At 37.0% G+C, this 14,178-nt stretch overlaps 1 protein-coding gene and 1 pseudogene across 6 annotated transcripts in view; one reads left to right on the plus strand and one right to left on the minus strand.

Moving 5' to 3' along the window:
* Positions 1-14,178, plus strand: part of DCAF6 (DDB1 and CUL4 associated factor 6) — a 190,009-nt gene that overhangs the window by 45,835 nt on the left and 129,996 nt on the right. The window lies entirely within an intron of this gene.
* On the minus strand, positions 6,761-8,049 carry LOC102171115 (annotated as a pseudogene).

Consider the following 14,178-nt stretch of genomic DNA (forward strand, 5'->3'; position numbering starts at 1 on the left):
TGTGACAGACCTAGACAGCATAGTAAATTAAAAAGCAGAGACATAACATTGCCAACAAAGGTCCATCTAGTCAAAGCTTTGTTTTTTCCAGTAGTCAAAGCTTAGTGCTGAAGAATTGATGCTTTTGAACTGTGGTGTTGGAGAAGACTCTTGTGAATCCCTTGAACTGCAAGGAGATCCAATCAGTCAATCTTAAAGGAAATCAGTCCTGAATATTCACTTGAAGGACTGATGCTGAAGTGCCAATACTTTGGCCACCTGATGCGAAGAACTGACTCACTGGAAAAGACCCCGATGCTGGGAAAGGTTGAAGACAGGAAGAGAAGTAGATGGCAGAGGATGAGATAGTTGGATGGCATCACTGACTTGATGGACGTGAGTTTGAGTAAGCTCTGGGAGTTGGTGATGGACAGGGAAGCCTGGCGTGCTGCAGTCCATGGGCTCGCAAAGAGTTGGCCACAACTGAGTGACTGAACTGAACTTCTCATGGTATAAAAATAAAGTATATATGGCTGCCACTTCTGTTTCTGTCTTCTCCATTTCTTTCTGCTCCCTGAAGCATATAACCACTTGTTTTAGTTTCATGGATATCCTTTTACTCTATTTTTTTCCCACCTTTGTTGTGATATACTTTACATATATCATTATATAAATTTAATGTATAAAATAGAATAATTTGATATGTATATGTATTTCAAAATGATTACTGCAATAAGCTTAGTCATCACATTTATCATGTCACATAATTGGCATTTTGTTGTTGTGATGGTTGTAAGAACATTTAATATATACTCTCTCAGCATCTTTCAAGTATATAGCACAGTAATGTTAACTGTAACCAACATGCTGTAGATTAGATTCCAGAACTTACTCATCTTATAACTGGAAGTTTATATTTTTCTGAACATCTCATTTCCTCCATCTTCCAACCTCTGCTACCAGTCTTCTCTGTTTCTGTTAGTGGAACATTTTTAGAGTCCACATGTAAGTGATCTTACAAAGTATTTGTCATTCTCTATCTTGCCTTCAGTGTTAATTTTTGTGTTGCAAATGTTAGGATTTCCTTCGTTTTTATGGCTAATATTCCATTGTGTGTGTGTATGTATGTTTATCATATTTTCTTTATGCATTAATCCATTGACAAACACCTATATTGGTGTTTTTCTTTCTGATTTACTTCTGTGTTAACTTTCTGATTTTCTGTATTTATACAGAAAATACTTTTTGTATTTTCTTTCTGATTTACTCTGTATAATAGGCTCCAGTTTCATCCACCTCATTAGAACTGTTTCAAATGCATTCTCTTTAATAGCTGAGTAATATTCCATTGTGTATATGTACCACAGCTTTCTTATCCATTCATCTGTCACTGGGCATATAGGTTGCTTCCATGTCCTGGCTATTGTAAATAGTGCTGCGATGAACACTGGGGTATGCCGTGTCTCTTTAAATTCTGGTTTCCTCGGTGTGTAGGCCCAGCAGTGGGATTGCTGGGTCAATGGCAGTTCTATTTCCAGTTTTTTAAGGAATCTCCACACTGTTCTCTTTAGTGGCTGTACTAGTTTGCATTCCCACCAACAGTGTAAGAGGGTTGGTTCCCTTTTCTCCGCACCCTCTCCAGCGTTTATTGCTTGTAGACTTTTGGATCGCGGCTATTCTGACCTGCGTGAGATGGTACCTCATTGTGTTTGTGATTTGCATTTCTCTGATCATGAGTGATGTTGAGCATCTTTTCATGTGTTTGTTAGCCATCTGTATGTCTTCTCTGGAGAAATGTCTGTTTAGTTCTTTGGCCCATATTTTGATTGGGTTGTTTATTTTTCTGGACTTGAGCTACAGGAGCTGCTTGTATATTTTTGAGATTAGTTGTTTGTCAGTTGCTTCATTTGCTGTTATTTTCTCCCATTCTGAAGGCTGTCTTTTCACCTTGCTTATAGTTTCCTTTGTTGTGCAAAAGCTTTTAATTTTAATTAGGTCTGATTTGTTTATTTTTGCTGTTATTTCCAATATTCTGGGAGGTGGGTCATAGAGGATTTTGCTGTGATTTTATGTCAGAGAGTGTTTTGTCTATGTTTTCCTCTGGGAGTTTATAGTTTCTGGTCTTATGTTTAGATCTTTAATCCATTTTGAGTTTATTTTTGTGTATGGTGTTACGGTGTTAGAAAGTGTTCTAGTTTCATTCTTTTACAAGTGGTTGACCAGTTTTCCCAGCATCATTTGTTAAAGAGATTGTCTTTTCTCCATTGTATATTCTTGCCTCCTTTGTTGAAGCTAAGGTGTCCATAGGTGCATGGATTTATCTCTGGGCTTTCTGTTTTGTTCCATTGATCTATATTTCTGTCTTTGTGCCAGTACCATACTATCTCGATGACTGTGGCTTTGTAGTAGAGACTGAAGTCAGGCAGGTTGATTCCTCCAGGTCCATTCTTCTGTTTCAAGATTGTTTTGGCTGTTTGAGGTTTTTTGTATTTCTATACAAATTGTGAAATTATTTGTTCTAGTTCTGTGAAAAATACCGTTGGTAGCTTGATAGGGATTGCATTGAATATAGATTGCTTTGGGTAGTATACTCATTTTCACTATATTGATTTTTCTGATCCATGAACATGGTATATTTCTCCATCTATTAGTGTCCTCTTTGATCTCTTTCACCAGTGTTTTATAGTTTTCTATATATAGGTCTTTTGTTCTACGTAGATGTAGTCCTAATTACTTTATTCTTTTCTTGCAATGGTGAATGGAATTGTTTCCTTAATTTCTGTTTCTGTTTCTCATTGTTAGTGTATAGGAATGCATGGGATTTCTGTGTGTCAATTTTATATCCTGCAACTTTACTATATTCATTGATAAGCTCTAGTAATTTTCTGGTGGAGTCTGTAGGGTTTTCTATGTAGAGGATCATATCATCTGCAGACAGTGAGAATTTTACTTTTTTTCCAATCTGGATCCTTTTTATTTCTTTTTCTGCTCTGATTGCTGTGGCCAAACCTTACAAAACTATGTTGAATAGTAGTGGTGAGAGTGGGCACCCTTGTCTTGTTGGTGACGTTAGGGGAAATGCTTTCAGTTTTTCACCATTGAGGATAATGTCTGCTGTAAGATAGTATTTTCATTTCCTTCAGATATGTACCTGAGAGTGGGATTGCTGGATTATACGATAGTTCTGGTTAAAAGTTTTTGGGGAACCTCCATACTGTTTCCTGTAGATGACTGTTATCAGTTTTCCTTACTACAAATGATGCACAAGGGTTCCCTTTTCTCCATGCCTTTATCAGTACTTCTTATCTCATATTTTTGGTGATAGTCCTTCTAAACAATGGCAATCCACTCCAGCACTCTTGCCTGGAAAATCCCATGGACAGAGGAGCCTGATAAGCTACAGTCCACGGGGTCGAAAGAGTCGGACATGATTGAGCAACTTCATTTCACTTCATTCTAAACAGTGTGAGAAAATATTTCACTGTGCTTTATTTATTTATTTATTTTTGGTCCATTTTGCACATCTTCCGGGTTGAACTGATGCCACAGCATTGAAAGCACCAAGTCCTAACCATGGGACCACAAGGGACCTCCCTTATTGTGGTTTTGATTTGCATTTTTCTGATGATTTGTGGTGCTGAACGCCTTTTTGTGTCCTTTTTGCCATTTGTATATTTTCTTTGGAAAAATGTTCATTCAGGGCCTTTGCCCATTTTTTAATTGGATTACTTGTGGGTTTTTTTTTTTTGCTCTTTAGTTAGATGAGCTCCTTATATATTTTTAATGTTAATCCCTTATCAAATAGAAGGTTTGCATATATTTTTCTCCTCTTCTGTAAGTTGCTTCTTAATGTTGTTGGTTGCTTCTGTTGCTATACAGAGCTTTAAGTTTGATGCAATTATCAGTTGTTGATTTTTGCTTTTGTTTTTGTCATGTCCAAAAATACCTTTGCCGAGATCAAGGTCAAGAGCTTTTCACATTTCCCCCCTAGGAATTTTATTGCCTTCAGATCTTAAACATAAGTCCTTAATCCATTTCATGGTAATTTTCTTTGGCATGTGAACATCCAGTTTTCCCAGCACCATTTAGTGAAGAGACTGTTCTTTCCCCATTGGGTAGTCTTTGCTCCTTTGTTGTAAATTAATTTACCGTATATGCATGGGTTATTTTCTGGGCTCTTCTGTTTCATTGGTCTATGTGTCTGTTCGTATGACAATACCATAATGTTTTGATTAAACAATTTTGTAATATAGTCTGAGATCAAGACATTTGCTGCCTTCAGCCTTATTTTAATTTTTTAAGATTGCTTTGGCTATTTGGAGTCGTTGGCGATTCCATACAAATTTTGGATTTCTTAGAATTCTATTTCTGTGAAAAAATGCCTTTGGCGTTTTGATGGGGATTGCCATGAATATGGCTATTTGGCAGTTTGGTATAATGTTAACTATTCTCATACATGAGGAAACCTATCTTTCCATTTGTTTGTGCCTTCAGTATTTCTCATCTTTGTGTCATATAAATACCAGATAGATCTTTCAGCTCCCTGATTAAATTTATTCCTAAATATATTTTGATGTTTTTGATGCTAATGGGCCATTTTCTTTGTTTCTTTTTCAGATAGTTCATTGTTTTATTGTATAGAAATGAAACTGTTCTTTGTTTATGTTATATCTTAAAGCTACTCAATTCACTTGTTAGCACTGACAAAGTTTTGGTGGAGTCTTCAGAATATTCTGTATATAAGATGAGGTCATCTTCAATTGGAGAGAATTTTACTTTTCATTTCCAGTTTAGATGCCTTCTATTTCCTTTTCCTGTCCAATTATTAGTCTGACTGGAACTTCCTGTACTGTGTTGAATAAAAGTGATGAAAACTGAACTTCCTTGTCTTGCTCTTGGTTGTAGAGGAAAAGCTTTCTTCAACTTCACCATTGAGTATGATGTTACCTGTGGACTTGTCATGTATGGCCTTTATTATGTTGAGGTATATTCCTTCTATACCTAGTTTGCTAAGAATTTTTATCTTGAAAGATGTTGAATTAGATGCTTTTTCTGCATCTTTTGAGACAATCATATGATTCTTACCTTTCATTCCATTAATGAGGTGTATTACAATTATTGATTTCTTTATATTGAATCATCCTTGCATCCAGGTGATAAGTCCCACATGATTATGGTGTATGATACTTTTAATGTGCTTTTGAATTTGATTTGCTAGTATTTTGTTGAGAATTTTTGCCTCTGTATTCATCAGAAATGTTGGTTTGTGGTTTTCTTGTAGTATCCTTATCTGGCCTTGATGTGAGGGTAACCTTTCTGAGGCTTACCTCAGAAAATGAGTTTGGGAGTGTTCTCTTCTTTTCAGTTTTTTTGAAGAGCTTGAGAAGGGTTGCTATTAATTCTTCTTTAAATGTGTGGAAAACATTTAAAACCTGTGAAGCTATCTGGCCAAAGGCTTTTCTGTTGTTGTTGGGAAGTTTTTAATTTAATCTCTTTACTCATTGTTTGTCTTTTCAGATTTCTCTTCTCATGATTCAGTCTTGGTCAGATATATGTTCCTCTGAATTTATTGGTGATTATGTAATTAGTTGCTGTATAATTTTCATATTAGTATCTTATATGTTTCAGTGGTTTCAGCTGTAATGTCTTTTCTTTCATCTATATTTTATAATCTTGTTAAGTCTAACACAAAGTTTGTCAATTTTGTTAATCTTTTCAAAAAACCAACTCTTAGTTTCACTGATCTATTTCTGTTATTTTCCTGTTCTCTATTTTATTCATTTCTGCTCTGATTTTTTTATTTTGTTCATTTCTGCTCTTATCTTTTTTTTGACCCTGTTTCTTTGAGGTTTCCTGCATTGTCTCTTTACCACTTGCACAACCTGGGAATCCCAGGGTAATTTGTAGGTAAGAGCAGGCCTACCTTTGCAGGAAACCTCAAAGAGTTTCAATTCCTGGGTCAGCAAGATCCCCTGGAGGAGGGCATGGCAACCTGCTCCAGTGTTCTTGCCTGGAGACTACCATGAAGGAGCCTGGTGGGATATGGTCCATAGAGTCAGACACGACTGAAGTGACTTAGCACAGCCCATTTTAGGCTAAAATAAAAACTTTAGATAATTTGTGGTTAAAAAAAAAAAGATCAGAGAAGAAATGAATAAAATAGAGAATAGAAAAATAAAAGATTAGTGAAACTAATGGTTGGTTTTTTGAAAAGATTAGCAGAATTGACAAACTTTGTGCTAGACTTAACAAGATTATAAAGATGTAGATGAAAGAAGACATTACAACTGAAACCACTGAAACATGAGAAATTTGTAGGTAAAAATCACTATCTGTAATAATTCCCACATTGAATAGAAAAATACATAAATATGTAGCTGTTTGGAAAAATACTATTTTTTTCTGAGACAAAGAAAGTATTTTTTACATTGTCATATTCAGTTAGGACTTCCCTGTAGCTCAGTTGGTAAAGAATCCACCTGCAATGTAGAACACCCCCGTTTAATTCCTGGGTCAGGAAAATCCCTTGGAGAAGGGATAGGCTACTCACTCCAGTATTCCTGGACTTACCTCCTGGCTAAAGAATCTGCCTGCAATGCAGGAGACCTGGGTTTGATCACTGGGTTGGGAAGATCCCCTAGAGAAAGGAATACCCACTCCAGTATTCTGTCCTACAGAATTCCATGGACTTGCAGTCCTTGGAGTTACAGAGAGTTGGACATGACTAAGTGACTTTAGCTTTCACTGTATTTCATGTCCAACTAGTGTGTGTAAGTTTTAGCTTGGAAACTCATTATGCATTTAGGCTATATCCTCAAAATTCTGTTTAGCCTATTTGTGATTTCCTTTCAGTAAAACGTGAGAAAGATAAGAAATCGTACTTAGGATTCCCGGAAAACCTTAATGATTGATTTAGGTGAGGGTGGTGTTGAAAGGCCAATCCGAAGACTATTATTGTACCGTTGGAAATCAGGATGGCCCAGACTGTGGAAAGTTTTGATGGTGAAGGAGATATTGGAAGAAGGGAGAGTCACCAGATGACTCAGTTTCTGTGGGAAGTGGTGGACTTTGTAGGAAAGGATGGAAAGTTGAGTTCCAAGGTTGATTTTCTTGGAAAGGAATCAGCTTGTTCCAATGAAGCTTGTGGCTGAAAACTGAGGCTCGCCAGGCTGAGGTTGCTTTGATGTTCACAGGCACCGTGACGGTAAAATCCAGTTCTGTTGAGGCCATGGTATAAGAAGCGCTAGATCTCTGGCCTGAACTCCACTGTGAGATGAGGGTGTTGGCTCTTCTTTGTGGCAAAGCTCAAAAAAATCCTCCGGTTATAAGTATAGTTGCCATGGATACCATGAAGGATATTATAGCATCCTCTGCTAGTGTTGGAGGGTCTCCTGTGGAGGCATGGGTCAACAGTGGCTCACAGAGGGGACGGGGTCTCTGGCAACAGCAGCCCTCTCTGCTCTGATATTTATCATCTCTTTCCTTCTGCCAGCTTTGGACTTTGTGTTTCTTTTCTAGTTCTTCAGTGTGTAAATTTAGGTGGTTTATTTGAGATCTTTTTTTTCTAATGTAGGCATTGATTGCTGTGAACTTCCTGCTTAGAACTACTTTTGCTGCATCCCATATGTTTTATTTCTATTTTCACTTGTATCAAGATATTTTTGATTCTTTTTTTTCTTTGATGATCTGGTTGTCTAGGAATGTGTTATTTAACTTCAACATGTTGGTCAAATTTTCAGTTTTCTTCCTATTGATTTCTATTTTTTTCATAGCACTGTGGTCAGAAAAGATACTTGGTATGATTTATTCTTTGAAATTTGCTAATATGTGTTCTTTGATCTAATATGATTTATCTTGGAGAATGTTCTGTGTGCACTTAAGGATGTTCTGTTGCCGTTGGATCGAATATTTTCTCTATATGTATTAGATTCATTTGATCTAAATATGTCAAGTCTAATGTTTCCTTGTTGACTTTCTGTCAGTATGATTTATCCATTGTTTATGTGGTATGTTGAAGTTTGCTACTATTACACTGTTGTAGCTTTCTTCCTTCAAACCTGATACATTCATTGTTTTAAAAATTTTAGACATTCTAGTAGATACTAGAGGCAGACATCCTGGAGTGTGAAGTCAAGTGCATCTTAGGAAGCATTACTACGAACAAAGCTAGAGGAGGTGATGGATTTCTAGCTGAGCTATTTAAAATCCTAAAAGATAATGCTGTTAAAGTGCTACATTCAATATGCCAGCAAACTTGGAAAACTCAACAATGGCCACAGAACTGGAAAAGATCAGTTTTCATTCCAATCCCAAAGAAAGGCAGTGCCAAAGAATGTTCAAACTACTGTACAGTTGCACTCAGATCACATACTAGCAAGGTAGTGCTCAAATCCTTCAATTAGGCTTCAACAGTAGTATATAAACCGAGAACTTCCACATGTAAAACCTGGTTTTAGAAAATGCAGAGGAACCAGAGATCAAATTGCCAGAGTCCACTGGATCTCATAGAAGAAGCAAGGGAATTCCAAAACACATCTACATTTGTTTCATTGACTGCACTAAAGCCTTTGACTACGTGAATCACAACAAACTGGAAAATTCTTAAAGAGATGAGAATATCAGACCACTTTATCTGCCTCCTGAGAAACCTATATTCAGGACAAGAAACAACAATTAGGACCAGACATGAATAAGGAACTGGTTCCAGATTGGGAAAGGAGTACGTCAAGGCTGTATATTGTCACCCTGCTTACTCAACTTATACGCAGAGTACGTCATGCAAAATGTCGGGTTGGCAGACTCACAAGCTGGAATCAAAATTGCTGGGAGAAATACCAACAACCTCAGATATGCAGATGATGCCGCTCTAATGGCAGAAAGCAAAGAGGAATAAACAGCCTGTTGATGGTGGTGAAAGAAGAGTGAAAAAGTGGGCTTTAAGCTCAATAGTCCTATCACTTCATGGCAAATAGATGGGAAAAAAAAGGAAGTAGTGAGACTATTTTCTTGGGCTCCAAAGTCACTATGGATGGTGACTGCAGCTATGAAATTAAAAGGCACTTGCTCCTTGGAAGAAAAGCTATCCCAAACCTAGACACTATATTAAAAAGCAGAGACATCACCTTGCTGGCAAATGACTGTGTAATCAAAGCTATGTTTTTTCAGTAGTCATACATGGATGTGAGAGTAGGACCCTAAAGAAAGCTGAATGCTGAAGAATTGAATGCTGAGTGCTTTCAAATTGTGGTGCTAGAGAAGACTTGGGAGTTCCTTGGACAGCACGAAGATCTGAAACCAGTCAATTGTAATGGACATCAACCCAGAATATTCATTGAAAGGACTGATGCTGAAGCTGAAGCTCCAATACTTTGGCCACCTGATGCAAAGAGCCAACTGGTTGGAAAAGACTGATGCTGGGAAAGATTGAAGGCAAAGGGAGAAGGGAGTAACAGAGGCTGAGATGGCTGAATGGCATCACCAACTCAAAGAATATGAGTTTGAGCAAACTCTGGGAGATAGTGAAGGACAGGGAAGCCTGGTGTGCTGCAGTTCATGGGGTTGCAAAGAGTTGGACACGACTTAGTGACTGAACAACAAGTAGATATCAAAGTGTTTTTTTTTAAGTTTTTTTTTTATGTTGATGTAGACCATTTAAAAAAATCTTCATTCAATTTGTTATAATATTGCTTCTGTTTTATGTTTTGATGTTTTGGCTGTGAGGCATGTAGAATCTTAGCTTCCTGACCAGGGATCAAACCCATGCCTCCTGCATTGGAAGGCAAAATCTTAATCACTGGATTGCCAGGCCAAGTCCCTAAAATGTGGTTTTAATCCCTCATGTTGTCTGTTTTTACATATGATCGTCCCTCCATGTCTGCAAGTTTCTCGTTTATGGCTACTGAGGGTTGACTGAAATGTTCCATTTTGTGTAAGGGACTTGAACATCCACAGATTTATATTTGTTAGGTTCTCCTGGAACTCATCCTCATGGTTACCAAGGGAGTATTGTGTTCATCTGTGTCCATCAAACTTCCTAAATGTTAGTCCATTCCCCTTTTTTATGATTCTCTCAGTTCAGTTGCTCAGTCATGTCCGACTCTTTGTGACCCTATGGACTGCAGCAGGCTAGGCGTCCCTGTCCATCACCAACTCCCGGAGCCCATGTCCATTGAGTCAGTGATGCCATCCACCATCTCATCCTCTGTCATCCCCTTCTCCCACTTTCAATCTTTCCCAGCATCAAGGTCTTTTCAAATGAGTCAGCTCTTTGCATCAGGTGGCCAGAGTACTGGAGTTTCAGCTTCAGCATCAGTCCTGCCAATGAATATTCAGGACTGATTTCTTTAGGATGGACTGGTTGGATCTCCTTGCAGTCCGAGGGACTCTAAGAGTCTTCTCCAACACCATAGTTCAAAAGCATCAATTCTTCAGTGCCCAGCTTTCTTTATACTCCAACTCTCATATCCATACATGACTACTGGAAAAACCATAGCCTTGACTAGACGGATCTTTGTTGGCAAAGTAACGTCTCTACTTTTTAATATGCCGTCTAGGTTGGTCTTAACTTTTCTCCCAAGGAGTAAGTGTCTTTTAATTTCATGGCTGCAATCACCGTCTGCAGTGATTTTGGAGCCCCCCAAAATAAAGTCTGCCACTGTTTCCACTGTTTCTCCATCTATTTGCCATATAGTGATGGGACCAGATGCCATGGTCTTTGTTTTCCAAATGTTGAGCTTTAAGCCAGCTTTATTATTCTACATAAACAGTCATGTCATCTGAGACATTTTACTTCTTTTCTGTCTGATTTCCTTTTATTTCTTTTTCTTATCTTATTGTACTCTAAAATTCTAGACAGTGTTGAACAGAAGTGGTGAGAGAGCCAACTTCCTTTTCTTATTCTAATCGTAGAGGGAAAGCATCCAGGCTTTCATTATTTAGTATGATTTTTTAAAATAAATATTCATTGTCAGATTGAAGAAAGTTCCTTTCAGTTTTGCTGAGAGCTTTTATTGTGAACTGTTCCTTGGTTATTTTTCAAATGTCTATTTTGCATTTATTGCAGTGATCATATGATTTTCTGTTTCTGTTTGTTAATATCATGGATTGTATTGATTTGCGTGTCAAACTGTTTTTGCATTTCAGAAATAAATCTCCTTGAGTCGTGATGTATTATCTGTTTTCTTACACTGATTTATTCAGTTTGCTAAAATTGTTTTAGAATTTTTGTGTGTACATTAAGGGTATCGATCCATCATCTTGTGCCAGTGAGTTTGGAAGTATACTATTCTCTTTAATTTTCTGAAAGAGTTGGTACAAAATTTTCATTATTTGAAATAAATATTCAACAGATTTCACCAGTAGAGCAGTCTGGGCCTGGAGTTTTCTTTGGTGAAAATTCTAACTACAGTTTAAGAAAAATGGGAAACGTCTTGAGTAAATTTTGTTTAGTATTTATATTTCAAGGCTTTTGTTAGCTCTCTCTATCATTGAATTTATTGTATAAAGTTGTTCACATGTTATTACATGTTCAAGTAGTCATAATGATGTTATGTGTTAACTGCTCTCATTTTTGATATTGATAATAAGTTCCTCCACCCTTTCTTTTTCTTGATTAATCTGAGTAGAGGTGCATTAATTTTATTTGTTTTTTCAAAGCACCAGTTTCTGGTTTTATCAGTTTTCTGTGTTTTCCTGTTTTCTTTTTCATTGATTTCTGCTCTTACATTCATTATTTCCAGTTGTCTTTTGACTTTTGATTTCATTGGTCTCCTTGTTATAGCTTTTAGACTGGAAGCAAAAGTCATTGTTATGGTACCTTTATCTTTCTAATATAGGTGTTATTGTGCTATAAATTTGCTTTTAAGTACTGTGTTACCTGCAGTGCATAAATCAAGATATGTTTTGCTTTAATAAAAGGAAAAAACAAGTTAAAAATATTTTGTAATTCTGTGATTTCTTTTTTGACCATCTGTTATTTTATAGTTTTCAAATATTTCTTTGTGTTAGTGATTTCTAATTTAATTCTGTTTCGGACACAGAGCATATTTATGTGGAACTTGAAGTCTTTTAAATATATTGAGACTTATTTTATGTCCCCTAAGTAAATGTTTTCTGTATTGCTAAATATATCATGTGTACTTAAAAAGAATGTATATTCTGCTGTTTTTTGGTTGTTCAGATGTGATAGTAAATCTGGTTCTTCTTATTCCATCTTGACTAAAAAGTGAAAGTCAGTAATTTTTTTGAAACTACTTAGATACAGTTCACATTTCATAAAAATTCATCTGTTTTAAGTGTTTGGTTCATTGCTTTTTTACTATATTCATAAAGTTGTATAGCAGTCACCACTACCTAATTCCAGTATATTTTCACCATCCGAAAGAGAAAGCCCATACCAGTTATCAGTGAACCCGTTCCCCCTCTGCCAGCTCTTGGCAGTCACTACATCTGCTTTCTGGTTTCTCTAGATAAGCTTATTCCGTAATTTTAATGTAAATGAACCATATAATATGTAGCCTTTCAGACTGGCTTCTTTTGCTTACTGTAATAGTTTTAAGGTTCATCCATGTTGCACCATGTATTATTATTTCTTTTTATGCCTGAATAATACTTCATTGTATGGATATTTTATTATGAGGAAATGAATTAGTCACTTTTTTGGCAGGGGGGGGAAATATCTTTTTTCCCTAAACTTCAAAACTTTTTATTTGTATTGGGTTATAGTTGATTAACAATGTTGTGGTAGTTTCAGTTCAATAACAGAGGGACTCAGCCATACATATACGTGTATCCATTCACCCCCATACTCCCGTCCTATCCAGGCTGGCACATAACATTGAATAGACTTCCATGTGCTATACAGAAGGTTCTTGTTGGTTATCCGTTTTGAGTATAGCAACCTGTACATGACCTTCTGAAACTCCCTTCCTCCTGGCAACCACAAGTTTATTTTCTAAGTCTGTGAATCTCTGTTTTGTAAGTTCATTTGTATCATTTCTTTTTAGATTCTACATATAAGGGATATCATAAGATATTTCTCCTTCTCTGTCTGACTTACTTCACTCAGTATGAGTTGGTAGACATTTGAATTACTTCCCTTCCCTTTCTGCCTGTTGTCAATAATGCAGCTATGAACTTTTGTGTACAAGATTTTATGTGGTATGTTTTCAGTTCTCTGAAAACTCTACATTTTGTAGAATTGCTGGCTCATAGGGTTACTATTTCAGCTAAGGGCTTCTCTGGTGGCTCAGGCGGTAAAGCGTCTGCCTGCAGTGCGGGAGACCTGGGTTCGATCCCTCGGTTGGGAAGATCCTCTGGAGAAGGAAATGGCAACCCACTCCAGTACTCTTGCCTGGAAAATCCCATGGACTGAGGAGCCTCGTAGGCCACAGTCCATGAGGTCGCAAAGAGTTGGACATGACTGAGCGACTTTACTTCAGGGTAACTGTTTCAGTTTTTGACATACTTCCAAACTGCTTTCCAAATAGTTGTACTGTAATGCATCCCTACAAGAGATGTATCAGAGTTCCAATTTCTTAGCATTTTCTTCTTATATGCTATGTTTTTTCTTAAATTACTATAGCCATCTTAATGAATGTGAAGTGGTTATTGTGGTTCTAGTTTTCATGAAGATTGAGATCTGTTTCCTTCTAAGAGTTTTAAAGTTTTGGTTCTTACATTTAAATCTTTGATCATTTTTAGTTACTTAGGGATTCCCTTGTAGCTCAGTCGGTAAAGAATTTGCCTGCAGTGCAGGAGACCCTGGTTCGATCCCTGGGTTGGGAAGATCCCCTGGAGAAGGAAATGGCAACCCACTCCAGTATCCTTGCCTGGAAAATCTCACGGACAGAGGAACCTGGTGGATTGCAGTCCATGGGGTCACAAAGAGTCGGGCATGACTGAGCGATTAACACACATATGATGTGAAGTAGGGATCCAGATTTGTTCTTTCCTTGTGTATATCTAGTGGTTACTGCACCATTTGTTGAAAAGATTATTCTTTCTCCATTCAATTGTCTTAGTTAGCCCCCTTGTGAAGAATTATCTGAACCGTAAATATAAGGGTTATTTTTGGACTCAGTTCTATGCCATTGATTTATATATATGTTTGTGATCATGACAGTACCACACAGCCTTAATTGCTAAAGCTCTTTAGTGAGTTTTTCTAATTCCTTTTTAGGTGACTTGGTTTTATATCCC

The sequence above is a fragment of the Capra hircus genome, chromosome 3, assembly GCF_001704415.2.
Source record: "Capra hircus breed San Clemente chromosome 3, ASM170441v1, whole genome shotgun sequence".
In the NCBI taxonomy this organism is placed as follows: Eukaryota; Metazoa; Chordata; class Mammalia; order Artiodactyla; family Bovidae; genus Capra; species Capra hircus.